Genomic DNA, 14,701 nt, shown 5'->3' on the forward strand with positions numbered 1-14,701 from the left:
ATCTACGCGATCTCTCATACTTTCCCATTTTGAGCTCTTGTTTTAAATTTTGAAATGGGACATTTGAAATTGCTAGCTACAGTTTGTCTTTGTTTTCGTGGGTGGATTAGTGAAAACGTGTTACAGGGTCTGTACCAACTCGCTGGTGAATATTCCGAATATCCACACCGTGCACTCACACCCTTTGGGCCTCTGCCAGGAATGTACCCCGTTCACAACCCACGCTGACATGTACGCCACCCCAACACATGCACGGTCCCTGCCCGGTCACTGTCACCTCTGGACCTGCGGAACATATTTTGTCAAGACTTTGTGATGATTTCACTTGGTTGGGAGGAGAATAGATAAAGCAGGTGTCAGCCTGTGTATTGGGGATTTTCCTCTGATGAAAATTGTTATTCTGTGCAGCACCCCACCCTCCCTTCACAACCCCGAAAAAGAGAAGTATGTGCGCTGCTGATGTTCAAGGTTTGAGTGTGTTTTCGTTTAAAGTGTTCGGGGGATCAGAGAGCATTTCGTTTTGGGTAGTGAGGTCCGGAGAAGTGTTTTGGTTTCATGTGATTAGACCTGTCTCACCAATCCTGCTGCTTGTGGACTCTCTGTGGTGGCAGGGGGGTCGGGGAGGGGGCTGGCTGCAGGGGAAGCAGCCACTGAGAGCCTGGCTGGGCGCTGGTGGGAGGAGGCTGGGTTCAGCCAGGGGCTGGGGCCATATGTTCATGGGAGGCTTCGAGCCCAGCTCCACTCTTCTGAACTTGCCCTGCCAGAGCACCTCTAACCAAAGCGAGGCTCCAGCAGCCACCGGGTCATGGTGTGAGAGTCATTGCTGACATGACTTGTCATCTGCAACAGGAGGATGCCCAGATCGTGAAAACCTTCCATCTTTGGGCTTGTTAGCCCACTGTGTGCAGTAGGGAGCTCGCTTTTATTTCCTGCTGCGTGGTGTGGGAGAGCACCTCCCTCCATGGAAACTTCTGCAGCAGAAACCTTTTCTGACAGTCCCCCCCGCATACACACACCTATTTCACCCACAGAGTCAAAGAGAACCGTTAAGCCGTTCCTCAGTGTCGTATCTCGTGGGCGAAGGACCATTCATTTAAGACGTTGGTGAGAATGGTTCTGTCATTGTCTTCTTGCGGAGATCGTTTCATCCAAGCCCATTCACAGAGCACCTGCTTGGTGCCACACAAACCCTTCTGTGCGTGAGCCCCGCTCTGTGATCAGAATGCAACTCCCCGCCTGGAATTGTGCATGTTGGCAATATATAAAGCCTGCATGATTTCTTACCCATGTTCCTTGGTTCAGAAGGAAAACCTTTCTAAAATTTTGTGTTTTGTTTCAGTGTTCACCTTAATCTATCAGATAGCCATCCATTCATATCTAGTATGACCATAAAGGTTGCTGTCCATGCTGGGACACTTATAAGGGTGAAAGGAGGTGTTATTAATTACTGGGACATCGGGAGAAACTGAGATGGTCCCAGGCACAGGCGCCCACAATAATAACCCCGAATGTATTCATCTTCTTAAGGATTGGGCATGATTTTTTTTTTAAAAATTGTGGCTGAATCCTTTCTGCATTTTTCTGAAAACCAAATGGACTGTTTTGTAGGTTTCCATGTCAGAACAAACCACCCTCTAAATATACCCCTGAGAACCACTCTAGTTGACCTGTTACGTCTTTCCCTGGGTCTTGTCTGGACTCCGTATTTCCACCCCAAAGAGCGGCCACACAGAGTTTCCCCATTGCACCCCAAGAGGGTGTTTGCTCTGTTTGTTTCACTTTCTGTGAATGATGCCAGGCGCAGGTTTGTGGATCCGTTGACACTTGATGAGTATTGGTTTCCAGAGCTGACGAGGGCCTGTTGAAGAGCGTTAGGCCTTCAACAGTAGCTGTCCAACTAGGTAATGTTCCCATCAACACGGTCCTGTGAGTCCTTGATAAGAAGACTGATGACTTTTTGAAAAATATAGAATATTTTTCTCATAGCCATGAACTTCCATCTCCTCAGTCAAAATAATAATATACTTTGGGAACAATTTAGAGATTCTTTCAACAAATAAAGAATGTAAACCAAGCATATATGCCTCAAGAATTTGACATTGGAAGAAAATCCGCTTCATCTCACTAAGTAACTCTCGTGAAAGCCTCATCCTTTTTTTTTTTTTTTTTTTTTTTTTTGCTTTTTCTGCACTTTTCAATCTGCAGCTAAATTAGGCCACAGGAAAAGGATATCATACCTTCAAAGAGCCAGTGGGGTTGGCTGGGTTCTTTCTATTCGTGGAAAAGAGCTGTGGGTGCTGAGGGTAGAAGTCAGGCTTCTGTTCCATGCTAAGGTGGGAAGGTTCGGTCTTGAGATGCATCGCTCGGCTGTGGAGGAGTGCACAGATGTTGAGCGGCTTTATCAACATCTTCGAGGCGTTTGAAATGTGTTGATAATGACCTGGGAAAGAGAGACGGGCGGGACAAGGGTGGGAGTAGGAAAGGAACATTCCTCCTACACAGCGCGCACATCTCTTGTTTTTCTACCCGTGGTGGCTGCAGATGAAGTGAATTAGGTTATTCGTTTGCCTTGCCTTCTACCAGACATGAGTGTTTCTCGAAGCCCGGGGTGCTTTTGGCCTGCTGAGCGAAACATGAAGGAAGTCTGTGGAAGGAGAGCTGGCCCGAGCAGCGGGCAACATTCTCCTCCTTCCATCGTGCTCCCTCTCTCAGGTCGGAGGCCAACAGTGGGGTTTAGCTTGGGTTTTGTTGAAAAGGATTGCTGCTATGGCCCTTATTATGGATGAGATGTGGCGGTGTTTTCTTTGTTTCAAGTTAAAAACCAGTTTTAGGAATGCTCTTTTGCTTTAAAAACATGTTCTGAGGGGGCGTGCTGAGTAAATGGTTTGGAAGGCCCTTGAATACTGTTTTTCTCTCTCTCTCTCTCATCTCTTTTCCTGACTTTCTTTCCAGTGACTTTCTCTATCCCCACAGCTTCGGTATCGCATATAGGTGGCTGATTCTGGAACGGGTATCTCTGCAGAGCCCAGTTCTGCCTATGTACTGTTTCCTGATGAACCTTTCCTCCCAGATTTCCTGTGGGCAGCTCAAACCTAACATATCATCAAAAATACTTAATGCAGGACTAAACTCATTATCCTCCTTCCAGAACCTTTCTCGGACTTTGCCGGTCGGCTCCACTCGGCACCATCATCCCGATCACCCCGAGGCAGGACTTAGGATGCTTTTTTCGTGCTTCTGCTCCACACCTACGCAGGGAACCACCCAGGCCCTGCCATCCTCCGTGTCTCCCTAGGCTTGCTGCCCTTAGTAACTCTTGCCTAGGAGATCCCATTAACCTGCGCAAGTTTTCTCCTCACTCCAGTTATCTTATGCCTTGTAACAGACTTGAAAATTCTTCCCTGATTGAAAAAAAAAGCCTCCTCTTCTTCTGGAAGAAAAAGGAGCCTCCTGCTAAGTTCCTCCCTTCCTGTGAGTGCTCGCCCTTCAGCGGTCCCTGCTGCTCCGTAGCAGGATTTGCTACCCCTCAGACCCATCCAGTCTTCTCTGCTCTGGGCATTTTTGTTCCTGTTATTTTTAAATCCCATAGTGCTCTGCTTCCATTGAAGTTTTCCAAAATTCTGCATCTGTTAAGGCTCAGTTCCCCTGGAGGAAGGAAGGTGTCCCTATTGGAAGCGACTCCGCTGACCCCTACATTTCTGCCATGCTTCCAACCTTCCTGGGGCCTCACTTCCAAGCTCTGATACCGCTTCCATACACAGATGTTTGCTCTCCTTTTCTTTCTTCCTCTCCTAGGTTGTAAGTGTGTTGAGACCCAGCCCTACCTCTTCTGCATTTGCCTGTTCACCACCATGCCTAAAATTGGTCTCGTACTAGTACGTGCTCAATGACATTTGCCAAATGAATGACTCAGCGAGTGAAGTATAGTGGCCTTGCCATCTCTTACTTTAGGATTTGTTCACTTCTTTCCTGGCTTCATTCATTCATTCATTCATTCATTCAACAGTTAATACAGTGAGTGCCTGCTACAGTGTTAAGCATGTGGATTCATCAGCAAGCAAAACCAAGATCTCTACCCGGAGGTGCTTACGTTCTACCTTCTTGCCAAGACTCCCATCTTTGCAGTCACTCTATTCAGCTCTTGAAGAAACAGAACTGCAGTTATTTTAAATATTATTAACTTTATATTTTGTCATTCTGTGATTAAACCTTGCAGCCAGGAAGTTCTACCTTCTTGGTAGTTTGCAACTTTGAGGATCTTGTTCTTAAAATTGGCTACATATCCCAGTGGCTGGGAGGGTGTTGGAAACACTACTTCTTTTCGCTGCCTGATGACCAAATCAAGGCATTTTGCAAATTGCTCAGAAAGAGTGACATAAGTCTCCTTGATTTTGAGGGTTTTTTTAATCTGCAGCATTGAAACTTTTGCTAGGCTGCTGCCCCTGCGGTAGGAGCAACTCAGTGCTCACCTTCCTTGGTTATTTGCTACGTATTATAAAACAAAAGCAAAAACAAAACAGCAGTGAATTACATCCTGGCATCAGTAAGAAGGGAAAACAGCTGTTTTTCAAAGTTCGATCTGTATGTTACCAATAAGGGAGAAATTTATACTTTGTCCTGTAGGTATATGAAAATAGGGCAGTGTTAGTGGTAAACACATTAATGGAGAATGTGCCTCAAGTCTTTATTGGACCCATAATCATTCTCTATTTGTGATTTTGAATGACTGTTGGTCACAACACACAGACTCACAGTAATGTGCCATCTTCACGTAGGACTCTCTAGCTACAAGTTCTTTTTTATTATAGCTGCGGTGAAACAGTATTTGTGGAAAGAGATTACTTTCAATGCCAAAACCCAGCAATTTTGTTTTCAAATTCCTGAAAACTAAAAAAAGAAATCTTGGTGACATAAATGTTCCAAATTCAAAATATCCAAAAGTGAACTCATCAACTTCCTCCTTGAGCCTGCTGTTCCCTGTCTGTCCTGTCTGGGTAGTGATATCACCATCCACCCAGACAAAGCCCAAACCCTTAGATCATTTTCAACTCAGTTGTTCTCATCTGTGAGGTGGAATTTTCCTGGATGATCCCTGAAGATCCTTTCCAACTCTAAAACCGTGTAGCCTGCAGTTCTGTGGTTCCTTCTTGACACAAATTCCCCATGCAGCTCAATCCCACCTTTGAAATCTCTCACCGAGAGAGATGTGAATTGGCCTCGCTCTCTTTGAGCACCTGTTCCCAGCCCCGTTCATTCTCTTTGCCAAAATATCTTCCTAAAACACCTGTTCTAGACCTTGAGAAATCCTTATTTTCTCTGAGCTTCTGTTTCCTTGTTAGTTTGTGACTGGTCAAGAGTATAAAATTATTAGCCTAAAGAATTCTTAATATTTTCTAAGAAGATTGGCTCCTAAAGAAGCCGCTTTGTCTTGCTAATTCAAGTGACTGGTGGGAAGACCAGAAAAGCAGTCAGTTGCTCTGAGTAAGAAATGGTACCATGGAGCTATTGGGGTAGGAGAGAAAGAAGGAAAGGGAGACAGGAGAAGAGCTAGTACAGGAGTAAGAGGTTGTGAGGAGAGGAGTGTGCAGAGGAGGTGTAGGGTGAGTGTTGCTGTGGAATGTGCTGGTTATCTCGTCGGCGTCCTGCATTGGAGACCTGCATTCCTTCCAGGCCCTCAGAGCTGTGTGGGGTGCCTTTTGGATGGGTCTTCATATTGTCAGGGGAGTCAGGAGACCCAGATCCACAATGGGGGTAGTAACATCTACTCCGTGGGGTTATTACGAAGTTATCGTGAGGGTGCTGTGCCTGGCAGTTTGGGTACTAAGGAGGTGTTGACCTTCTTCCCATGATTCTCTGCCACCTCCAATCTCTCATGTCACATTCCACCCCTCACCCCAAAACTGCCCCAAATCCTAACTCTATGGCTTGGTATACAGGGCCTTCTGGGCTGGCACTGGTCCTCGTTCCAGCTTACCTCTCACCCCCTGTCTCCTCTCTCCTTCCTGCTCCCTCCCCCCCAACAGCCCCAATCTCTTTGTTGAGTCTCTCCTTCAATCAGAACTAACTTTCCCTTTGTCTGGGTTCTCTCTGTGTTTATATGAAGCACAGTAGGTTTGTATCATAATTATTCATGTATGTCTGTGTGCCCCCCAACTGTGTAAGATGTTCTCAATTCATATCTGATGAACTGAAATTCATTCCTAAACAATTGCAGCAACGTTAAGGATCATAAAAGGAAGAGTAAGGCATTTCTTTTACGTGGTGCTCCCATTTCATACCCAGGTAGCACGCCTGGTCGGGGGCAGATTTTATCTGACCCACGTCTGGAAGCTGCGGGTGCCTCACGGTGTCTGTGGTCTGATTTCACAGAGCTGTCATAGGGTCAGAGCCCCCCAGGAGACCCTTTTAGGACACAGTCCAGATATACCCAGAGCAGGACGGGCATCCTGGCCCTGACAGAGCCTGGCAGGCTGCCGCTGCAGAAAGGGGGGCAGAAAGCACCTCCACCTCCCCACACCCCCATCCGGTAGTCTGTCTGCTGTCGGGTGTGGGTGACCAGCAGAAGGCCAGGAATACAAAGACGTGCTCGCTGAACGGAATCTTGAGTGCACTTCCAGGCTTTTCCAAACCAGGGCTGAGACAGAGCAGGCACCCCGCCCCCCCCATTCATTCCCACACCTCGCACCGCCTTGATGTCCCGTCTCTCCCTTCCTCGGTGAGCCTCTTTGTGCAAGCCAAGCTCAGTGCTCTGTTCCCGTGTAACAGCCGCGACACATGGCTCACGTAGGTTCCGTGTGTGGCGCACACAGGCCTCTAGAAGCTTCTCCCATCCAGCCCCTCCGCAGCCATAACCCATCTTGTATTTGCCTATGCTCCCCTTTCACAGGCTTGCGGGGAGGGCGCACTCTGCAGCGGCCTCCTCACCTGGACACAGCTCCAGGTGAGGCCGTCATCCTTGGGGAGCTGTCCGGAGCGTCGCCAGGGCTCCTCCCGCCGCCTAGGACTCAGTTCCCGAGGTCCGCCAGAGACAGAACACACCAAGGGCAGAACCTCCACCGACCTTTTCCTTCCCAGCCAGCCCATCTCCAGGGTGATGGTCTTTAGCGGGGCACAACAATCCCTCATTCCTTGCCAGGGGAGCTGAGTGCACAAGGCTCTTGGACGAGTGAGAAGTTCCCCCCGTGATCTTTGCTTTTCCATCTGAAATGAATCCTTGTTCCAGCCCCCCTTCCTCCAGCTGCTGTATGGAGGCCCTTCTGGGTCCCTTGGGTGGTCCAGCCACAGGTGAGCGGGCCGTGGCCGGCCCCGAAAGACAGGGTGAGGTGGGGAGCCGGGAGGCTCGCAAGAACCTCTGTGCCTCTGCGACCCCTTGCCCGCAACTCCTTCCCCTGCATTCCCGGTGTCTACACTCGCTGGAGTGGAGCCTGGGAGGAGCTCGCCCCTGTGACCTTCCGGGTTCTCACAGTCTGGATCCAGAGCTGCGTAAGCCTGTCTTGGGTCTGGGGGAGGAAAAACCCACACTTCTCTCCCGCTCTACCTAGAATACACTGCAACCAGAAATGTAGTCAAGGTGCCCCCCCCCGTGGCCTTTTTAAATAAGGTGTTTGCATTGTTAGGGGCAGCACCGTTCTCGGCTCTGAAATCTTACGCTCTTGAGTCATGGGTTTGAAGGTACCTTTTTTAGATCTAAAATTTCAAAGCAACAAACTGGTTTTAAGGTCCCCGTTGATGTGGGGAGAAGCCCTACCACCAGGTACTATGGAGTCCACACATGGGACAGGGATACGGGGCCTCACATGGCCACCTTGTTCGCAATGACCCTTGTGAAGAGTCCGGATGCCTTTGGTACAACTCAGGTCCTGGGAGTATCTCCTTCTGGGGCCCCCAAAGAGGGGAGACTATAATCAGGACCACATTTGGGTCCTTGCATGAGAGCCCTGCAGAATTGTGTGTGATCCTCCCCCTTCTACCCTGCCCTGGTTTGGGGAACTCTTATGCTTCTGAGTGGGGAAAAAGCTATGGCTGATCTGATTCTGGGGCTCCTACCGGCGCCAGTACCCTCAGCTCAGCCCTGACTTCGTTTACCTCACAGGACTTGAGTGAGCTCTGCGCCCAGAGGGAGCCCCACCTGGTCCTTAGCTTGGCATGGGGGCATCTTGACCAGATTTTTGGTTGTTATAGACTAAATACTTGTGTCCCTTCCCAAAATTCACGGAACTCATAGCTTTTGGGAGATGATGAGGTCACAAGGTGGATCCCTCATGAATCTGATTAGGGCCTTTATAAAAGAAACCCCAGAGAGCTCCCCTACCCCTTCTGGCATGAGAGGACACCGAGATGGCTGTCTGTGAACCAGGAAGTGGGTTCTCCTGAGATATGGAATCTGCCAACACCTCCATCTTGGACTTGCCAGTGTCCAGAACTGTGAGAAATAAGTTGCTGTTGTTCATAGGCCACCTGGTCGATGCTCTTCTCTGATAGCAGCCTGAGCCGACTAACACACCGGGGTCTCAACCTTGGCGGCACATTGAAATCACCCAGGGAACATTTAAAAATACCAGGCCACACCTCAGACCGATTTAATCAGGATATATGAGGGTGGAGGGTGGAGGGTGGAAGGTGGGACCCGGGATTCGGACGCTCCCCCCGGCGAAGACTGCCAAGCCCACGCTTCCAAGCCTCCCGCGGCACACAGGTACCCCTTCTGTTGACCTGCTAAGTTAGGACCACAAAAGCTGGATCCTGGTTGTGCAGGAAAGGAAAGCTTCTTTTGTGTCACTGAAGGGTCTGAAGTCAGATTTTCCATTGGAATAAGACACAAATGCCAAGTTTATTTTAAAAGTGCTCTTGGTATACCTCAAACTAGGAAGTATAGAGAATCCTGTGGGAGCCATTTATTCTCACATTTGAGTGCACCTTTCGCTTCCTCTGCAAGCCTGATGGCATTCCCCATCACCAGAGGGGCCCTGTGGCTTACTGGGAATATAATTGAACTGAAAATTCTGGGGTTGTGCACTGGGTGACTGGGAAAGTGACTGAAGTGGTTTTTCACTACACGGTGAAAAGTGATTTGGAGAGAATAGGCGTCTTTATAAATTGCCCACTTTTCTGTCATGTTTCTAGGTTGGGACATGGGTCTCACAAGCAGAGGGTCATTCCTGGCTGAATCTGTCCAGTGACGATTTGTCTAAAACTTTAAAAGGAGAAGAGCTGGCTCGGTACATTTGCATTCAGTTATAACCACACAAACTTTTTTTTTTTTTTTTTTTGAAGATCTTATTTATTTATTTGACAGAGAGAGAGAGACAGCGAGAGAGGGAACACAGCAAGGGGAGTGGAGGAGGGAGAAGCAGGCTTCCCGTGGAGCAGGGAGCCCGATGCGGGGCTCGATCCAGGACCCTGGGATCACAACCTGAGCCGAAGGCAGACACTTAACGACTGAGCCACCCAGGCGCCCCCCACGCAAACATTTTTAGGCTAACAAAATAAACAACTAAATTGGTGGTTTGTTTTATTACCAAAATGGTCGAGTTGCAGAGGCAGGAAAGCGTCTACTTCCCAGACTGGAAAAGGTTAAGTGTTCTTGTCAAGGAGGACCAAAAACTTGAAAAGCTCTACTATTTGGTCGAATTTCACTAAAATCAGAAAGTGATCCATTTGATAGCTAGCAACCAAAAAGACCTTTTGTGGTGACACAGAATGTTTTTAATTCTGAGAGATGGGCTTTTCAGAACTCTGCAAGTGACATTTGTTTTTGGCATTTGGTGTTTTTGTTGCCATGTTTATTGCCTTTAGTTCCAAGTGGGAGTAGTTTTCTGCTCCTAATTACCCAAAAGGCAAGAAAAAAATAACTAGAATTAAAAAGGGGTGGGGAGGGGAAATATGTCCTGAGAGTTTCATTAATTGCAAAATGAAGTTAAATGGTGCGTTCGATAAAAGTACTTCTCAGAACCGATGGAAGATTTCTCAGAAAGAGCCCATTAAAGCTGGATCCTCTAAAGCAGTGGAAATCCCAGGAACAAAAGCCAAATGCCTGGGAATTGAGTTTCAGAAGAATTTTTGAATTGGTGCAGCTTGGTAATTTACAAAATGGGATGGAATCGCAGACTGTTCTAAAATCTGTTCAGCTAAAATGGGATAATACATTTAGCTTACATGGACCACGCACACTCAGCGCTTGCTATTATTATATTATTTACTGCCATTTATCAAGCATTTTCCTGTGAGCCAGGGCCAGTGTTTTGACAGTGGTGATTTTACTTCTGATGATTACAAAGATTCAGTGCCTTTCACAGAAGTCGTTAGTAGATTATACAAGGGTCATAATGCCAACTCTTTGGTGTTTCAAGTAAAACCTGTAATGGCATTTGAAATATTATTTAGGTAGATGTTAAAGCTAACCTTGAAAATAAGATTTTCATTTCATTGACATGCTTTATATATTGGATCTCTCTATTCAGGAGGAGAAAAGGAATATAAACGAAGTCAACTTTCTTTATTGCTTAAACCATGGGTTAAACTGGATATGTGGGCAGATCATTTTCAAGGCCACGATTAGGCTATTGCATGCAAATCTGGGCTTTTGAAGATTGGAAGCAATTCTGATAAACTTCCAGGGTAAATTCTGATCCTTTGGCACATGAGAGAAATAACTACTAGTTGCGTCTCATGGATTGAAATTGCTATTTAAAGATAATCAGAGGGACGCCTGGGTGGCTCAGTCGGTTAAGCGTCTGCCTTAGGCTCAGGTTGTGATCTCAGGGTCCTGGGATCAAGTCCCACGTTGGGCTCCTTGCTCAGCGGGGAGCCTGCTTCTCCCTCTGCCTGCCACTCCCCTGGCTTGTGTTCTCTCTCTCTCTGACAAATAAATAAATGAAATCTTTAAAAAAAAATAAAAAAATAAAAATAATCAGAGTTGCTGTTAAATATCATCAAAGGGTGACCTGTAGCTTAACGCTCTGAATTACGTATGCCGAGAACTTGGGGTAACGGAGCTAAATGAATTGAGTTATTAGGTCAAGAAATATTAATGCCCTTTTTAATCAACTATAATTTAGCGATCAGTATTAAGTTCACCTTAGCTAATGACGGCTATGGGCTACGGTTATGCTACAAATAGAATACTTGGTAAAGCTGATAATATTGGTTACTGCTGTGGACTCCTTTTAGTTCACTCCTTACCATTAGAAATTCCTGTTGGTATTTGTGTTGAAACATGAAACAACTTAGGGAAATTGTTCATTGATATTGGATGGACTAATAAAAAACCAGCAACTACCAACAGCCAGACGAATAACCCATGAGCCTCTATGGGTGTCTTCTCTCTATTGTGAGCGTGTTAAAGTTAACTTCTCCAGCTTGTGGAAGTACCTTGCAATAATGGTTGCTACCGTTTCTTTTTTTTTTTTAATTTTAAAGTAGTTTTAAAAGTTGTGGTAAAATGTATACAACATGAAATTTACTACTTTAACTATTTAAAAATGGTTTGGAAGTGGTGTTGTGCCACCATCACCGCCATCCGTCTCCAGAACTTTTCTCATTTTCTCAAACAGGAGCTCTGTACTCATTAAGCACTAACTCGCGATTACCCCCTCTCTCCCTCGCCCCCTGGCAACCACCACTCTACTTTCTGTCTCTTAGGAATTTGACAACTCTAGGTACTTCGTATAAGTGGAATCATACTTGTGTCACTTAGTGTTATATCTTCAAGGTTCATCCACACTGTAGTGTGTGTGTGTCAAAATTTCCTTCCTTTTTAAGGCTGGATAATATTCTATTGTATGTGTATACTACATTGTTGGTGGGTGCATATCGAGGAGTGGAACTGTTTAGAGGCGATGCCGACCGGTTTTCCAGAATGGTTGTATCAGCTTATGCTCCCACCAGCTGTGTAAGAGAGTTCCCGGTAGTCTGCATATACTGCAAACTTAGAATTGTCCGTCTTTTTATTTTGGATATTCTAGTGTGTTTGTAGTGGTACCACATTGTGGGTTTTTTGTGTTTTTTTTTTTTCATTTCTCTGGTTACCAGTTATTGATTACTAATTGTTTTTCATGTTTATTGATCATCCTCTTTTGTGACATGCTTGTTCAAGTCTCTTGCCCGTTTTTCATCTGTGTTGCCTGTCTCTTTATTGTGGATGTGTAGGAGTTCTTTACACTTTTTGGTTTGAGCCCTTCATTAGTCATATGTGTTGCTCAATATCTTCTTCCCCCCGTGACTTCTCTTTTTACTCTCTTAACAGACTCTTTTGATGGAAAGAAGTTTTAATTTGAATGCTGCCTTATTTACCATCCCAAGGTCATGAAGATTTTCTCTAATGTTAACTTCTAAAAGTGGTATCATTTTGCCGTTCACATTTACATTCATATAATGTGCCTGGAATTGAGTTATGTGAATGATTTGAGTTAGGAGGGCAAAGTTTTCTGTTTTTCCCCACATGGATATCCAGTCAACTGGTGGGGGGAAACATCTTTTTTTTCTGATGCTCTGAATTAGAATTTTCAAAAATGAGGCGTCCGTATATGTGGGGGTCTGATTGTGGGCTCTGTGTTCTACTCCATGGGTCTTTTGCCTACACCCGTGGCAACGCCACACTGTCCTACTTGTCGTCACTTTACAGGTCTTGACATCCAGTAGAACGTTCTTTACCTCATTTTCTTTTCCTCAAGGGTATCCTGGCTGTATTTGGCCATTTGGCTTCCCTTTTTGAGTCGGTTTATCAAGGTCCACAAAAATTCCTGTTGACATTTTGATTTGAATAGCATGTATTCCTGATAATTTCTGAATACAAATTCATTTCGGGAAAGGGAGGGACAGAGGCACGATAAAAAACAAAGATGAAGAAGAGAATAAGAGAGTCCATCACCGCACCAGCCAGGGTTGGGTGATCTTAAAAATACCATGTTTGGTTTTTGAGTGACATTTGTTGGGTATGAGATTATAGAAGTTGATTATTTTTTCAGGGACTTGGCCTTCAAGAATGGAATATTGGCTTCCATGGTGTTTCTCTGCGGTGAGTAGAGAGGGTGGACGGGACGTCGTGAGGATTAAGCGCGGTGCCATGTCGGCGTCATGCCACACAGTTGTCCTGATAAGATGGTTATTTAGAAAAATTTGCCCTCCTCCTTTTCGCTGGCTTCTTTCCCTTTTATTGCTCTTCCACTGGGCAAAGGGGGCCGCGTGAGAAGCATGATCAGTGCAAGGAAGGGCACATTTTGCGGCGGCTGTGGGAGGATTTGCTGGTTCCCAGGCAGGTGGAGCCCTATTTGTAAGACCAAACTTCAGTTTGTCTTCTGTTTGTCAGCAAATGGTTAATAGGTGCCTGTTATGTATCAGGCACTATTAGTGGTGCTTGAGAACGAGATAGCAAGTCCTCGCTCTCCTCGAACTTAGTTCTGGTAGCAGAGAATGGCAGTATACAATTCAGTGCAAAATTTCATGTTGGGCATTGATAAATTCTGTAGAAGGAAAAAGGAGGGTGAGGGTCAGTGGCAGGGGATGGAGGAAGGTAGCCCTGTGGATGTATGAGAGACACACGGGGGAGCTGGCCGTGTTCAGGGGGGCGGCTCAGAGTGAGAGGGCGTGGGAAGGGAGGTGGAGGGAAGGAGCCCCGCCCTGACCCAGATCTCACTTTTTATGACAATATTAATGACACTCCTTTTACTCTCCTGCAATGAAATTTGTGGGAAATACAACTGACCTACCCACATAATTGCAAATCACCCATGGAATGCCTTAACCATATCTAAAGGAAACACACAAAAAAAGAGTCGGTTGTAATAAAATGACTATTTCAACATGTCAGGGTAGGCATGGCTACACTGGACGTCTTTGTGGTGTGGTCACGTGTTCGGGGTCCCTGCGTAGGATCCCCGGAAACGTGGCAGCCGTAAAGGCAGGTGCTGTAGATGTGTTACGTAGGCACTCAGTGGCACTCGGTGTGGCCTTTAGTGATGTGAGATTTCTGAAGTGGTGATGCTTCGGAGTAAAGTGCTAAACAACACAAAATATATCACTCCCTCCTACATTCCTAGATTCTTGTTTATGCAGATCTCGGAGAAAACACTTCGTGTTAACCTGTAAAATGGAGTCAGGTTTCTCACTGGAAGGGACATCCAGGGGACGTTGGAAAGCCATAGGGGATGTGGGATATTTCTTGGTCAGGCCGTGACCCTCTAAACACCACCGGTGACCCCCAATTATTAAGTGACTACCAGGACAGTCCCTGCGGATTTCCTGAACGCCCCTGGGGTGGTCTGCTGCCCTTAAGAAGCACTGTAGGCTCTGGTAGACTCTCGAAAGGATTTCAGATTTTGTTTTGTGTGGGATGGGAAGCCAATGGATGGTTTTGAGCAGAGAAGTGAGGTGATCTGACTTAGGTTTTAGAGGAGTCTCCTGACGATAAATAGAATGGAGGCTGAGGTTTCAACATCTCTCAGTGAGAACTTGTTCCCCTGAGAGAAGAGCTGCAGCGGGGCCGAGCTGACCTCAGTCTTTCCCCTGTGAAAATCTGTCTGTCTGCCCCCGACCTTCCCAAATCCCCCATCGGAGGGCCTCTGTAAGCAGCTCAGCCGAATTGGCTGTCCACTTCAGCTTGCCATCCCCATGGTGTCGTCTGTGCCCCAGACCCTTTCCAAGCACGGGTGCTGGCTGTCCCCTCATCCCCATACACACCCCTCATCGGTTTTTACTCCCCTTC

At 46.5% G+C, this 14,701-nt stretch overlaps 1 protein-coding gene and 1 long non-coding RNA gene across 4 annotated transcripts in view; one reads left to right on the top strand and one right to left on the bottom strand.

The window, feature by feature from the left end:
- BCL2 (BCL2 apoptosis regulator) overlaps window positions 1–14,701 on the top strand; it is a 184,695-nt gene that overhangs the window by 23,620 nt on the left and 146,374 nt on the right. The gene's annotated exons all lie outside the window — the stretch shown is intronic.
- LOC118529142 (uncharacterized) overlaps window positions 1–14,701 on the bottom strand; it is a 52,035-nt gene that overhangs the window by 2,937 nt on the left and 34,397 nt on the right. Inside the window, exon 2 of the long non-coding RNA XR_013443273.1 lies at window positions 2,238–2,440. This is a non-coding gene — a long non-coding RNA (uncharacterized LOC118529142). The remainder of the gene's footprint in view (window positions 1–2,237; window positions 2,441–14,701) is intronic.

This window comes from Halichoerus grypus, chromosome 13 (genome assembly GCF_964656455.1).
Source record: "Halichoerus grypus chromosome 13, mHalGry1.hap1.1, whole genome shotgun sequence".
Lineage (NCBI taxonomy): Eukaryota > Metazoa > Chordata > Mammalia > Carnivora > Phocidae > Halichoerus > Halichoerus grypus.